The sequence below is a fragment of the Python bivittatus genome, unplaced genomic scaffold (assembly GCF_059951505.1).
Source record: "Python bivittatus isolate LINGU-HERP-01145 unplaced genomic scaffold, Pbiv_v1 ctg000840_np1212, whole genome shotgun sequence".
Lineage (NCBI taxonomy): Eukaryota > Metazoa > Chordata > Lepidosauria > Squamata > Pythonidae > Python > Python bivittatus.
Window position 1 is genome coordinate 35,763,952 of NW_028277113.1, and position 16,560 is coordinate 35,780,511.

General features: G+C 38.4%; 1 long non-coding RNA gene across 1 annotated transcript in view; it reads right to left on the minus strand.

Annotated features, from left to right (window-relative positions):
* LOC148213729 (uncharacterized) overlaps positions 1 to 16,560 on the minus strand; it is a 144,468-nt gene that overhangs the window by 108,426 nt on the left and 19,482 nt on the right. The gene's annotated exons all lie outside the window — the stretch shown is intronic.

Consider the following 16,560-nt stretch of genomic DNA (forward strand, 5'->3'; position numbering starts at 1 on the left):
GGAACTGAGTAAAATCCATTTTTTCTGGAATTTTTCATGTCTGGAACTTTTGCCTTTTAGTTGGCATGAGCAATTTGCTTCCAGCTGAAAGAATCATACCAGCAGTCTGATTCACAACCATTCAGTAAATCTTTGTGCAAGATAATCAAAGAGACTTGGCTAGAAATGATTGTGCCCCAAAGCCTGTGATCTTACCCAAAAGGGACAACTTAAAACTGGAGTCGCAGTTTCAATTATTCAGCATCACAGAAGTTTAAAAGGATTAAAAGGATTTTAAAAACCTTTCTCCAGTATTGTCCAGTTCACAAAGATAGTACAGATCCCTTTAAAAATGTTTGTTTGTTTGTTTGTTTGTTTGTTTGTTTTCTACAGATCTTCAGTATCTGGTATAAGTTAGCTCTTAGCACAAGCTACAAGACAGTCTTTGTATGTCTACTCAGGTGTTATCTCACTGAACGCAATTATCTCCAGCAGTACAGGACTGCAGCCTTAAAGGACTTTAGCTACATCACTCTAAGCACTAAACATTATTATTTACTTATTTATATCGGTCAGTGGAAACTTATCTTCAACTTGCACAGTGATCTTTGCAAAATACTTACATATTCTGACAGAGTACAGTTCCTGTTGGTTAATTGGGACTACTTATACATGTAATTCTTTTATTCTTCAGTTTGCACAATTGCCCCAATCCAGCAAGTAGGTGGCAAGTACATGCAAGTTTTCCATTGCTGGCAGTGGAATAACTTTCTGTAGGGGTTATTAAGAACTGACAGTACATCTGATGACAACATCAGCAGTTACCTTAAAAATACATGTTGATGCTTATTGATCAATCAGAAAGCCTCATGAATAAATGGCAGCATTCACACTCAGCCTCTCCTTTTTTTTCCTCCTGAAGATACAGAATTTGCATGGATAATACTTTCATGCTTCACTTGGTCCCATTCAGCAAGGGGAAGCCTGTACTTGTTTAAACAAGAACAGACGTTGTATATATTCTACAGTGACATAATTGTAAGGAAATACTGCACTCAGTCTCATAGAGTTATGTAAGTACAAATATCTCCCACAAAAGAAATAGATAAAAACATACCCCAAACAATAATTCTTCCTTGTATAGATCTGACAGGGTTTGAGCTAACAACATACTCCTACAGATATAATTTGTCAGTCATCTAATACATTTAATTATGAAGCTGAACTTGGCTTTAATTTAATTAAGCTTCACAGTCCCCACTGCATTTATTTTCATAAAACTCGTCTGTGGATGGAACTGTTGCGCAGGATAGCTCCAATTATACAGAAAAAGCCCAGCTATGTTTCCACTGGATTCCAAGTTGACACAAATGTGCAGAAATTGTGGTCTGCTGAAATGTCTCCAATAAATACTGCTTTCTAGTTCATCAATAATAAGAAGTAAATTCATAATAGCTTTTCTTTCACAGGAATAATGGCCTGTGTGTGGCCTGTGTGTGGCCTGTGTGTGGGCTTTCCATAAATCATACCATGATTCAGATGGAAATATTATGATTGTAGGAGAACAGTATGGCATGTTTATTTTAATAATCTTTAAGGGCTGCAAAGAATCAATATCAATTTGCTAAAGTTCACTATGCCAATGTACCTTAGTCCACTTTATACATAAGTCACAAATGATATAATTACTATATAGAGAAAAGATATTGAAGATACAGCCAGATTGTCTCTCCTTAACTGTCACACCATCCACTTGTCAGCTTTGGGGCAAATCTTTCCCACAATGTCCTTGTGACTTCCAGTGAAGGTAAGTGTTATTTGTTATCAATATTCACAGGTACAGATGCTTTCTTGAAGAAAAGGAATAAAAGCTCTTTAAGACATAATTTGTTACTCAACCTCCAGATGCAGAAGGTGTTGGGATATTCTACTGTAATTGTTATGCACAGATTAAATCTTATTAAAACAAAGCTTACTGATTTTAAACAATAATAACAGCACAGATAAGGATTTAGGCAGGCCTAGTCTCCATCGCTGTAGCAGCTGCCAAGGTTTTCTTGGAGCAGATCTTCCGCATGCTCCATCGCTGATTTGGGAATGCCGTATAAGGAGGATGACACAGCGGGTGTTGCCAGCTGGAGGGGAAAAAAGTTCTCTTCCCCAGAGCCAGACGCAAGGGGAGAATTAAAAAGTCAAAATGGCAGCTGCAGCCACAAGATCAAAAACCCCACACCTTTGCATGCGTCAGACATACAAAAAAGAAGTGAAGGTTCAATTTTTTTACCTCCCCCTACTCCTCCATCTCAGAAAGAACACCAGAGCAAGCAGCTCTGTATTCAGTAAGAGAAAGAACTGCAGCAGGAAACTGGGGACCCCCTCCCCAACTCTTCTCTGACGGAGAGTTGCCTTGGGATTACAGAAGGAAAAGCCCGCACTGACCTCTGCTAGCAGACACAGAAGTCTAAGAGCCAACCAAGAGTTTCCATTGCTTTTACTCAAGCAAGCACACCACCAAGGAATAAACAGTCTCAGCCAAGCTGGCAATATAGACCTCTTAACCTCTCAAAGAGAGCCAGTTGGGGTAGTGGGTAAGGCACCAGGCTAGAAACCAGGAGACTGTGAGTTCTAGTCCCACATCAGGCACAAAGTCAGCTGGGTGACCTTGGGCCAGTCACTGTCTCTCAGCCCTAGGAAGAATGCAAGGGCAAACCACTTCTGAAAAACCTTGCCAAGAAAACTGCAGGGACTAGTCCAGGCAGTCAACAGGAGTCAAAAACTAACTTGAAGGCACGAAGCAAAACAATCCTCTCCCCTCACTACTTTGGGGGTCTTGGCCAGACTCATCTTCCCTTCTGTCTTGTGAGCCTGATGAATGTGCATTGTCTTAGAAAACATGCATAGAGATATGTATAATAAAACTATATGTAATATAAATTTCAAAAGTAGGAAAAAGGTGTCCTATCCTACCAAAAAAAGGATCATCCTCCCTCTGTCTGACAAATTAACTTCTGTTTGCCACTGAGAACAGAGTTCAACACTTTAAGGATCTCAAATTTAATTTATTAAAAATCCACTGGAAAATTGGAAATCATTATGAAAGCTCACATGTTAAAAAGAGGATTAACCAGTGTTCCTGTGGCCGAAGATGAAGCTCTATAATTTGCCCACGTACTAGTAACAGAATAACTTATACAATAAGTAATTTGCATTTTATACATATAAATGAACTTTACATTCTTTTTACAAAACCATTTAGTTATAATTAATAATTTTCAAATACAAGCCTACCATCCTAATGTTAAGGAATGTAGAATGAGTTCTGCCAGCACAGACTTGTCACTTATGCTACTAAAACAAAAAAGGGAGCTGAAATTCATTTCAAGTCTTTACATGCTTGCAATGGAAAGTTTGCTGGCAGCTGTTGTCATCATTAGCCTTGTGGCTATATTTTTTTTCCTGAAGTATCTAGCGTCTCATTGAAGCTTAACACTTGTAAAATTGGGAGGAGATGTTGGGTGATTTGCCAACCTCAGACAATAAAGTGCTCTTTTTTCCTGCTGTAAATTATGCTTTATGATTTATGATAAGCATACATGGAATACTGCCCAGCCCAAACTATACTGAGAAACACTAATGGGCCTTAACAATGCTCTATTTCTTTGCCTCTCTCTCTAGTTATCCTAATATTATATTAATACTAATTGTGAGTATGAAACTAGACACAAAATAGAAAATCCTCTCTGTTCAGTCTGAATGTCAACCATATTCTAAAATCTAAGAGCTGTAGTGGTTAAAGTGTTGGGCCAGTATTGGGGAAATTCAAGTCCACCCTGGAAATGCCCTGGGTGCCTTGGGCCAGTCATTCTCTGTCAGTTCAACCTACAGTACTTCACAGGGTTATGGGGCAGGGGTGGGGATGAGAAGATGGAGTTTTATGTACACCTTCTGAGTTCTTGAATGAATGGTGGAATAGAAATATAATAATGAAGTTTAGAATTATATACTGTTTGGGGTTACATTTTGAACCCTGAACATAGAATTGGATCTACAAGGGCTTTCTCGGAGAAAGCATTTCTACATTCAATCCATTATTTATGTATTTATTTATTTGTTTGTTTATTTGTTTATTTATTATTAAATTTGTATGCCGTCCATCTCCCCCAGTATATAACAAGAGGACAAAATGCACAATCACGCAAATGGGATGGTTTGAGGAGAGAAAAAAGCAATACTTTGGGATGTAAAAACTAAGTATAACATGCTAATAAACTGTGATAACATCTCTAGACCTTCTACTGTCTTTTGACTTGAGTAATACCTGCAATCCCTTTTGAAGGTTTGCAAAATTATAGGGCAGGGAGGAGAATGTGTTGCCCTGCAAGAGTTGCTGAACTACAACCGCCAGCATCCCCAGAAAAAAAGTCAGTTTATTTCAACTAGAATATATTATCCTCAACTTTCTCTCCTTTAGTCAGTTTGGATTCCAAGAAACATCTGAAGAGGACTTGTAAACAGACATGGTGCAGCCTTCAAATATCTGGCCTGTCAAGCTTTACTGCAAATTGATCCCACTGGTGTTTCTCTGCCGCATTATTTATGAGAATGTCTATGATATAATACCTGTTTAACTGTCAGACCTGGGAAAGACGGAAAAGGAACATACTGAATCAAACGTTATTTAACGAAGAACTGGTCTTGCAAAATAAAATATTTCTAAACATTAATCCATAACAATGAAGAACAGGTCAGTATTTTTAACTGTACACCCTGCCCTTAGAATTCAACCTGAGGATGTAATATTTGTGCCTAAATATTGCTACACAGGGACTTTTTCCCCTGATTTTTACCTTGCATTTGTACTGATGAAAAGGTCACAATGAAGTGTGAGTTTATTTTTCTTTCTTCCTTTTTTTCTGGTTTATGATTTCTATGCCATACACTTACAGTAGTTCATCCCAAATGAATTGACAATGTTATTTTGTTTGTGAATCATGGGAAAAATACTACTTGCTATATTCTGAATACCATGAAATTTACAGCAGGCTTCCCCAACTTGATGCCACTCAAATAGAAAACATCTATGCACTGTAGTGAGGAATTTAGCCAGCTTCACAATGCAGCATATTTAGCATGTTATGTAATCCTGTATAGTGCTTGCCTTGACCATCACAACCATTTCTAGATTTCAAAATCTCAATCTCAGTAATAAAGCAATGAGCAAAGGGCCATGAGAAAAGCAAAGAGCCAAGCCCTTTTATGGAATGACAATAGAACTCAGGCTATTTGTTTGCTCATATTAAGTCTTCCGTTCATCTTCTATAGGCTTCCTTCTTTCAAGTGCTGATGCCACTTTCCTCTTTCAGCACACAATGAGTCATGAGAATGGTCAGATTGTTTCATGTTGGCTAACTAGCTTCCTATCCAGTTTCTTAACCTCCTTGAACTTTTACTGTTTGCAGAACCCTGATAACAATATCATGTATCCATGTCTCAGAAGCTCTGGAGGTGAGAGAGCATTTTATATGACTATCTGAACAAATACAAAGTCACAGACATCTTTGAGCTCAAAGAACTATGGAAATCTTCAGTCACGCTTAATAACTGAAAAAAGAATTACAGTGATTTTCCTTAAAGTGTTCCGCTTCAGATAAAATGTAAAGAACAATGCTTAACCCTCACAATCCAGCTCACAATCCATAAAGTCATAAAAGGTAGGACACAATTATCATGATGACAGCAAATTCATACATATCATTGTGGCTCAACTGAAACATTTATAAAATTTTCAAATAACAACAGTAACAACAACAACAAAGCATCTTAAAAGCTGGATACAGAACACTATATTAGTCCAGCTCAAGTAACAAAATAGCATACACATTTTCAGGATTCAACCAATTTTAATCAAGTAGGTTTAAATTACAGAAAGATAGTGGGAGGGGGGCAAGGGAAGGAAGGATGAGGAGAAAAATGTACCTGTTAAATCCATGAGGCTGCATTTAGTTAAAGCTTGTTAAAATGTGGGAGGTACATCTCAGACATGAACCATGGCAGATCTGAGAAGGTTCCAAGATCTGCAATGCAAGGTAGGACCTAAACTTCTATTCCTTATGTTGATAGCCAGAAAAAGTTAGGGTGGCACATTTGTTTCTCCTCATTAGGGTTTAATATTAATTTGTGCCTTCAAGTCAGTCTTGACTCCAGGAGACTGCCTAGACGACTCCTGCAGGTTTTGGATACATTTTTGGAAGTGACTTGCCATTGTCTTCTTCCTAGGACCAAGAGAGAATGACTTGACCAAAGTCACCCAACTAGCTTTGTGCCTAAGGCAGTACTAGAACTCATGGTCTCCCAGTTTCTAGCCTGGTACCTTTAACCACTAGACCAAATTCTTCAGCTCTTCTTCAGCTGGGTAGCAGGCAGAAAGTCCACAATGTACTATCATAAATACAGAGAGGAGTCAGACAAGATGGAATGTGTGTTATAGGTAGTCCCAGGTTAGGAACACCTGGTTTAAGAATGACCCATAGTTAAGAACGAAGCCTATTGTAGCAAAATTCGAGTTAAATACACAATGATTTGAGTTAATTACACAATACTACTTATACTGTACAGTATTATACAATAATATTGTTCCAGCTTACATATAAATTCGACTTAAGGACAGACCTTGGGATTCTTAAACTGGGGACTACCTGTTATTCAGCTATTATACCAACTTTGATTTTCAGTGGGGTTGTACTCCCTCAAAGAGAACAGATTTGTAACTTGGAGATCCTCTTGGGCTTTTGGCTCCTGCTCAGGGACCAGTTAGAAGCTATCACCAACACAGACTTGGCCCAGCTTTGGCTGATATGCCTGCTGTGGCCTTACCTGGTCAGTCACTCACGCCCTTGTCATTGCTCAGTTAAATTATGTTATTCACTCTACATTAAGCTGCTCTTCAAGACCACCCAGAAACTTCAGCTACTCCAGAATGCAGTGGCACACACACTTATTGGGCAGTCATGATGCTGCTGCAATACCCCATTGCTGTGGCAGCTGCACCGTTTACCAATATGTTTCTGAGTGCAATTCAAAGTACTGGTCACTACGTTTAAAGCTGTTTATGGTTTACAACATGGATATCTAAGATTTTGCCTTTCCCAAATAGTTTCTGCCTGTTGAGCCCAGATAGCCTAATGATGTCTGTGGAGGATTCATAGATTATAACCAAGGAGGTGAGGTGGCAGGGGGCCTCAAGGTAGGTGTTCTCTTTGGGAGCTCCTTTCCTATGGAACAGCCTGTCCCTGAGGCAAAGATGGCCCTCATCCTTATAGCCTTCTGGAAGCTAGTAAAAAACAGGCTCTTCTAGAGGGCCTTCAGAATTAGTGATAGAGCACTGATGCCAATATTAAGGTACTCTCAGAATTTGGGAAAGAAAAGGTGTTGCTGTTTAAAACATGGCAAGTGAGACACAGATAGACATTTCAGCCTTACCTTTTAAACAAAATCTTGGTCTATCAGTTAAGGAATCTATGAAAGGAAATTCAAACAACTCCTTAATACAGGTGGAGTTTTTTTTGTTTATTTTCCAAGATTCTGTAATCTAAACCCCTTTTTCCTGGCAGTAAAACTGAGTAATGAGACTCTGCGTGAATCTTGGGTTTGTGGTCATGCACTGCTGTTAGGGCTTAACGTCTATATTAATGTATTCATGTATTACTGGAAGTTATAATCTATGTCTGTTGTTATTGTGATTTATTACTGGTTACAATTGTTGTTTCATTATGGTTTTTATTATCTGTAAACTGCCTAGAGTACTGTACATCTGGATTGAGACATAATAAATTGCATAAAAGCAACCAACTAATTTTTTTTAATTGAACCTAAAGCTGCTCACTTCCACATCAAGGCTTAACATAAATTCATCAGCAATGGCAGCTCTAAGGGTCATATAGTTCATTTGTCCTCCCATTGCCATGAGTGGGAAAAGCAGAAAATTGAACATTATTACTAGGTTATGTTAATCTCTTCTCCTCCCTCCCTGCTTTTTTTAAGGATCTTGACTGAATGTTCAATAAGTTCTCCAGAAGTTTAAGATATTAGAATTTTACTAATAAAGAATTGTATTATTAATAAAGAATTCCTTTATTATTTCTTTGGAAGCTATCTGTTAGGAAGCCCTTCTGAATGTTTCTTTAATCAGCTACAAACATGGCCATCCCTGTTGATTTAATCTGTTTGAAATAAAGTAGAACACTTACATTTGAATTACAAAGTAATAGAAGTGTATTTCAGAATGACCCAAAATAGTCACCATCCCTTCAGGTACAGCAGTCTTCCCCAGCCTGTCACCCTCTAAATATGTTGGGACTAGAATTTCCAGAACTTCCCATCCTAATGACCAAAGTCCATTTCAGCCTGTTGGATGCTAGGTTGGGGAAAGCTGCTAATAATAGACAAGTCAACAAAGATAAATTAGGTCAACAGAGGTGCGTCTGGAAGAAAATACACGGTTTGCCTGAAAAAGGTCCCAGATTCAATCCCAGACATGCAAAGACGGAATAGGGAACATTGTTTTGGAAAGCCATTGCGTAGAGTACTGTACTAGATGGATTCATGGTCTGACTCAGAATAAGACAGCTTCCTTACGTTCCAAAAAAATATATGAACTTGAAGTACAATGGGACCATGTGATTGATGGGGATTCAGGAAAGGAGCTGCCTTGCCTTTACTCTGGGTAGTGATAACATATTCTGACACCTCCCACACTAGTTAACTCGGTCACAGCAAGAAATAGGAAAATAGTTTGATTACTTGCCATCAAATCAGTTCCAACTCTTAGTGACCACATAAACAGATCTTCTCCAGGATGATCTGTCCCCAATCTGGTCCTTTAGATCTCCCAACAGTGCATCCATTGCCACTGTAATTGAATCCATCCACCTTATTACTGATGTTCCTCTTCTTCTCTTTGCTTCCACCTTTCCCAGCATTCTGCAGAGAGTTAAGTCTTTATATAATGTGTCTAAAGCATGATAATTTGACCCTGCTCATTTGTGCCTGCAATGAGAACTCTGTGGGACATGGTTTATTCAATGCAAAACAAACAAACAAACAAACAAATGAATAAGATCCAACAGAACCAGATACTTATAATTGGTACTGAAGCAATGTTTGCCACAGTGGGATCAGACTTCTTTTAAGCCCAAATCAAGAAATACACCCAAATAATGTATCATTGGGCTTTCATTGCTCTGTCTGTCAATGGGGTTATGAGAATTAGAACTGTTTTGTCTTTCCACATTTGTTCTATACTTCACAGTAATGATATACTATTCTACATCACAAATTCTCCCTGAAATTATAGATGTATATTTCACAAAATACATATATGTTTCCTTTCCCTGATGGTATTATAAATCCACTGCCATTTACAGAATATGAGGAACTGAATGTATTTTGAGAATGCTTTTATTTAGAATTTTGTGTAGGCATTGGGCAACAGTAAACTTTTTGAAAATCAAAATCCTTCTATATTAGAAAAGCTTTGGAGTGCAGTAGCAAGTGATGTTTGCAGACAAAGACCATCTTCTTCACTGTTCTACAACCAATGACCAATTAGTCCCAAAGCCACAAGGTATCTTCTGGCTCCTCATGGCTAGCATAGATACTGGATCTCCACACTTCTTCCCCTTCCCCTAATAACTCTGCAACTTGAGAGTGCAATGCACCCAACCAATGCTTCTTCCTTCAGGTGCACTGAAGGCACCACCAAGATAGCTGGTGGCTATGCCTTCATCTCTAGCGCTGATGACTTTTTTTCCTCCAGCAAAAATCAGGATCTCCTAGGAAGGGGATTTTCAATGAGTCATCCCTTGGGAGAGCTTCCAGATCTGGGCTGCAAAAGTCTGGATGACCAGTGGATGGTAGCAAAGTATTCAAATGTTCTGCATATTTTTGCTGCCGTCTATCAGACACACATATTTTTGCAGCCCAGATCCGGTAGACATACCCTCAAGACAGTGGCAGCTATGATCTCTTCCCTTTAGTTCAGTGTTGTCCAAACTTGGCCACTTTAAGATGAGTGGACTTCAACTCCCAGAATTCCCCAGCCAGCCATGCCAAGTCCACTCATCTTAAAGTGGCCAAGTTTGGACAACACTGCTTTTGTCCCTTCAACCAAGCCAGTTCTTACCCAAACAACTGCCTCCACTGCCATTGAGAACTGAGTAAGGGACAAAGGAAGGCCTCAAAAAGCTTTTCTACTCCTTCAAACCAAAGCAATAATGGCAGCACATTGCATTGCATGGACAACAAACTTGCAAGCAGCCAGGGTGAGAGAACAGCAGCTCTTTGTCAAAATCTCTGCAAAACCAGCCCCCCAAAATCAGAGGTGAAGTAGTGCAGACCTAGCAGTCAGAGTTTAATGCCTTTTATTGCAAGCAAGGTCTTCTTTCATTCAACTGCTCTAAGTCACTAATCATGTATTTTTGTTCTATCAAGGAAAAGGATTTTTCATTCAGGCAATGTGACATCCGAACACATCTCCTACACCAGAGCCATTGGAAGTGCATATCCAATATAAAGTGCTCGAGATTTTGTTATAGTATCTAATTGTTTTTATGTGTATGAGTCAACGATAATTCTTGTCATTACAGGGTTAAATCTAGAGGGAGAAGAATGCATGAAATGGACTGAGTTACATGACTACATCTGTTAAATTGGTCAAGAGGGGATTCATGGCTTTTATCAAGCCACAATCAATGACGTGTTTTGCATTCTTACTGGACCCTCTTTGGGAGAGACACACAATCTCATCCCTTTTGGATATAAGCCAGCCCCAAATATGAAAACGGAGAGATGATTTTCTTTTTATGCCAGTTAAGACAAGTGATTGTTATCAAATTAGTTTTGCCTAAGGATCATAATTCATTCCTCCTAATGCAAAATCAAGTGTTTAACATAGTCTGTATTCTCCATATATAGAAGTTTGTTATGTCTGAATAAAGAAGCTGAGATTGTGACAATGGTAGTTGTTATCACTGAACATGAATAAAAAATATCAGTTTAAATTAACTGTTCTTGGATCCAGAGAATTGCTTCAGAGTTAAGAATAGATATAAAACTGATTCTCAAGGTTTTTATCATTATTATTTGCATAGAAGTGCTTCATTTGTGATTTTTTTCTCTCTGATACTGTGTCTCATACTGGCAACATGATTCCTCTGGTGTAATGTCATTGTAATTTCACCAGCATCAAAATTCAGTGGGAAAAAATGTCCTCCCTAAAACACAGAATGTTTTACAATGTGTTTGGCTTTGTTTTTTAAATATAAGTCATTTGAAGGGAAGACAATTGAAATATACATTACTACAAAATGACATAGAATTTATCAAAATTAACAGTGGCAAAAGTATATCATCCTGTACCTGGGACATGTTTATATAACCAAAACCTAATGCTGAATCTCAAGGTTGCATTTTTGCATTGCTTCTTATCCTCAGCATATTGGAATTGGCTTGTAATAACAGGATTTTTCCTTCATTCTTCACTTAGATACGAATTTTTCTTCTCTTTCTAAAATTCCTTCACTCTCTACCCCCACCCCATTTGTTTGACACTCTGTTTTGAGCTCAAAATACTTCCAGAGAGATTAAAACAGTCTGTTTCAAATGTGAAACAACTATTTGGAACTTGAAGAAATTGCTTTGAACTTGGCACAATGCATTTCAAATCGGGGTCATCGGGGGGTGCAAAAAAGTCAAGATGGTACTCAGCACCTTGTGTTTTAAACCACCATCTTGGCTGTTTGACCCCTGCTACAGACACTCCTGTTTCAAATTCAAAAGGTTCAAATAATATCCTGCTTGGTGAATTTGAAGACTTGAGTGAAAATCGGGCAGTTTAAAAATGCTCTGAGTTTGCTCTCCCTACCTACATTTTTTCCCATTGGTACGTTGAATATGAACATAGTTCCTAGCCAAAATCCCTTCACCAAGATGCAGTTTGTTTCAAATGTATGACCAAAAGTCATTCCTGAAAAGAGGTTAATTTTCTTCAGGAAAATGCCACAGAAGAAAAATATTAACCTTCCTTCCTTTTTAGCCTTGAGAGTTGCATTTTGTGCTGAGGAATCTACACATGTGAAGGTGTGTGTAACAAATATATACCCATTCACATCTGCATACATCCATTCACAGCCACTTATCGACCTGCTCAAACACGCAGCAGACTGCCACATATTGAATGGGACATAGGGAAGGAAAGACATGTTGTCCCCTCTCTTCATACCCCCAATTCTCCTTTAAATGGCTGAGCCATCACTCTTTAGCGTGTTCACTGCAAACAGAGCTGCTCTCTCCTCTTTCTCAGTGATTCTACTCTGGGAGTAGGGGAGAGTCCTGAAAGTTCTACAAGCAGTGAAAAAGTGACCTAGGCCCACATGTGACGGGGGATGGGGGGGTCACTTATGGATTGAAGGTAGCAGAAATGCTAGTGTGCACTCATTTATTAACAGATAAAGATATATCTCAGAATACAGGGGCTATGTTTTCATAATATGAGAGGCAAGCTATGACGCCATTCCCATGCTTAGAAAAATTCATCTGAACTTGATGTTCTCCTATGGGCCCATGTAAGACATGCATTCAGTGTGCCTTTTTTGCTCAGCCAGACTATTTTTCTTCCTGGAAATAATGTCATTTGTCCAGTAATTTAAGCACTGGCATTCTAGAGAAGGAAAAAATCAAATGGTTTTTTATAAGTTCATGAACCTATATTTAACAAAGCTAAACTGTTGATCCAACACTAAATGTCAATCTTTTGCTTTTCATGAAAATCAGTGTTCCAGATGAGAAACACCTAGTTGCATGTTTTCTCTCTAGTTTTATTTAATTACACTTCAAGTAAGGGAATCTAATTTCCTATGAATCTAATTTTCTACTGCTATGCTTTCCACCTTGACAGCATTGCAGGTGGTTAATTGGTATGTGAACTTGGCTGGGGAAGGTCAATAAAAGGAGATTATTTTGTGAGACATTGGAAGAATAAAATGGCTTTATTGTAAAGATGTTAATGCACATTGTTTAAGACTATCAAAATTCAGATCTCCTGTGAAAAGCAAACTAAGTGGAAGAATAATTGCAGTTCTTCATAACTTCAGGGCACAATCCACTATGAAACTGAACCCAATACAAGCTCCTTTGTCCCAAGAGTCCTAAGGCTGTACAGAAACTACTCTTTTTAATCCATGTCTGATAGAATGCAGAAAACTCCATCCATGTCTCTAATACAATCTGCAAACGTTGTAATTAGTTTATATCCCATTGGATGGAAAAATGAATTTAAACTGAAAATAAATACACACACAAACGCGCGCACACTTACATAGTATATATGCCGTTAAATAAGAATAGCTGGAATCAAAATAGGAAGTATATAGAGATAGTAAGTACAGCATATTTACTGGCTAATGACTAATGGCAAGATAATGGATTGTTAGCAAAATATTTTCCTTAACATCTATATACTACTAAAACTCTCATTGTGTTTATCCGTTTGTACCTTCAAGTTAGCCCAAGGTACCTAAAATCCACTAACTTAAAGAATGTGTAAAAAATCCGGGACCCATTACTCCTGTGGAACTGAAATTTCCACAATGTTCAGATCACTTTTATTTGCAAAGTTGTGGCTGTTGCAGCATCCCTGCGGTCACATGATCATGATTTCCGATGCTCCCTGCCAGCTTCCCACAAGCAAAGTCAATGGGGAAGCTAGCAGGTAGTTGGAAGTCACTCCCGCTCCCATTGCTTTTTTGCCCACCCATGGTCATTCTGTTTATCTGTTTAGGTAAGTGACTACTGACTTATTACTGAAGTTTGTTTGCCACTACAATTATTTTTCTATTTATAATATATATTCTTCTTAGATGATCATGGGACCGTCCAGCATTGTGGTAAAAAAAAATATGGTCACCCTAAAATTTAATGTTCATTCTGGTCACATCAGACTGCATTACCTTTCTCTCAAAGGATGACTCAACAGATCAAGGGTTGTCTAGTTTCAAATAATATTCAGAGAAATAAAAAACCAAATAAATAATTGTATTTATTGGATGTAGAATGGATGATAATTCATGCAGATGTTAATAGTTACAGGTTTCTCTTTCTATATTATTTATGGGTGTGCATTAATTTATAATGAGTATGAAGTCCAAATTCCAGGATATTCATCTTGGAAGATAACAGTATTGTTTACCTTCAGTCTTCTCTTGTAGCTTGGTAACATTGATCAAATTGATTGACTGATTATGTGCCATCAAATTGGTGTTGACCCTTAGCAACTACATAGATAGATTTTCTCCATGATGATCTGTTCCTAACCTGGTCTTTCAGATCTACTATCACCACTGTAACTGAGTCTACCTTGCTGCTGGTCATCTTCTTCTCTTTCTGTATGGAATGTGAGAATGGCCTTGGAAGATGGGGGGAAGTGATGCTGCCTAGAGAATGATCAGATAAAAGGGGGAGAAGCCTGCAACTGAGTAATGGGCAGAGAAAGAAACTTAGAAAGGATCTGCCCTAACTAACCAGGCAGTAAAAAGGGATGACTGGATATTTGTACTTTCAGAGTTACAAGAGTCTGTTAATGTAGCCTAACAATAAAGTAGAATTAGCTCATCTGGTCATGTTTCCTGTCTGTTTACCTGGGAAGGCTGACACTTTCCTTCCACCTTCCCCAGCATCAGAGCCTTCTCTAGAGAACTAGGTCTTTGCATAATGTGTCCAAAGTAGGATAATTTGAGCCTGGTTATTTGTGCCTCAACTGAGAACTCTGGGTCCATTGGTTTGTTTTCTTGGCTGTCCATGGTATTCTCAGGAGTCTTCTCCAATACCAAAGTTCAAAAGTGTCAATACTCTTCTTCAAAGTCCAACTTTCTTTTCCATGGAGTGTCACAGGGGTAGTTCTGGAGTGCACTGCAGGTAGTTCTAACTTAGCAAGCACAACTGGGACTGGCAACTCTGTTTCTAAGCTCTGTGGTCGCTAAGCAGAATATCACATGACCATGACGAGCTTATGACTTCACTTCCCATTTGGTCATTAAGCAATCACTGGCGTCATTACGGACAAGATCATATGACCGTGACTTGTGATTTTACTTCCACACTCTCCATTAATTCTGCTTGTCAGAAGCCGGCAAATGGCGATCATGTGACCACAGGATGTTGCAACAGTCATAAATGCGAGGATTGGTTGCAAAGCTGTTTTTTACACCATCATAACTTCAAACAATCACTAAATGAGGCAGTCAATAAGCTAGGACTACCTGTATCCTGATCTTTGTAGGTATAGACACATTGCAGTATCTGAATATCTTTTCCAAGGCCTTCATGGTTTCTCTACCAAGTGCTTGTCTGTGGCATATTTCTTGACTGCTTGTTTCTTTCCTGTTGTTGATTGATCCTAATAGGCATAAGCTATCTACCACTTTGATATCTTCATCATCAGTTCTAAGGCTGGTTGTTGTACCTGTTATCATTGGTTTGGTCTTCTTTATATTTACTTTTAGTCCTATTTTTTCACTGTGCTCCTTCAGTTTTATTACTAGAGCTTGCAGATCCTTTGCATTTTTGGCTATTTGAGTAGTATCATCAGCATAGCACAGGTCATTGATGTTTCTTCCTCCAATTTCAAAACTACACTCTTCTTCCAATCCAGCTTTCCTTAATATATATTCAGCATAAAGCTTGAATAAAGAAGGAGGAGAGAGTATGCAGCCTGTCACACTCCTTTGCCAACCTGGAGCCCATCTGTTTCGCCATGTTCAGTCCATACTGTGGCTTCCTGATCTGTTCATAGGTTTCTCATGAGGACAATGAGATGTTCCGCGATTCTCATTTTTCTAAGCACAATCCACAGCTTGATGTGATTGATACAAAAGCCTTTCTATAATCAATGAAACCAACATTGATCAGAGTTTAATGAAATATCTGTAAAGTACTGCTTATTCTTTTATTAGTCTGGTTTTCTAATTTTTTTCCAAAAAATGTATCACCAAAGCAGAAATTGTTTAACTTTACTTTTTTATAGTACCAGCACAGCATAGATTGTATATTTTCTCTTTAAACCTTTTAAAAATGCAGGTGCATTACTATAGAACGGTAATTTGTGCCTCAGTCTGGCATTGCCAAGATAGGTTGAACTTCCTAAACAATGGTGCAATTGGCTCAGGATTATGGAAGTTGAAATCTAAAACACTGAAGGGTGTCAGGTTTGGGAAGTCTAGTGTAGGGAATGTGTGAAGAACCTACAGTTAACCTACATTTTATTTTTCTATTTTTTCAAGTGAATTGTAATCTAGGAAGCTTTCCTTTTCGCACACAGCAGCAGCAATGTTGCAGGTCTCAGCACCCTGGCAGATGTCTTTGGATGTGTGCTCTCACCTTACACAGAAGGGCAGCCAAGTACAAGACTGTTAATGCAAATGTAGCACCGCCCTGGCAGAGAGCATCAAATAAGAGAAAGCCTTGCAATCTGCTTTTATCCCTTTCCTTTTCAAGGAATGAGTAGCTTACAGATGCCTTTGTAGCTCATAC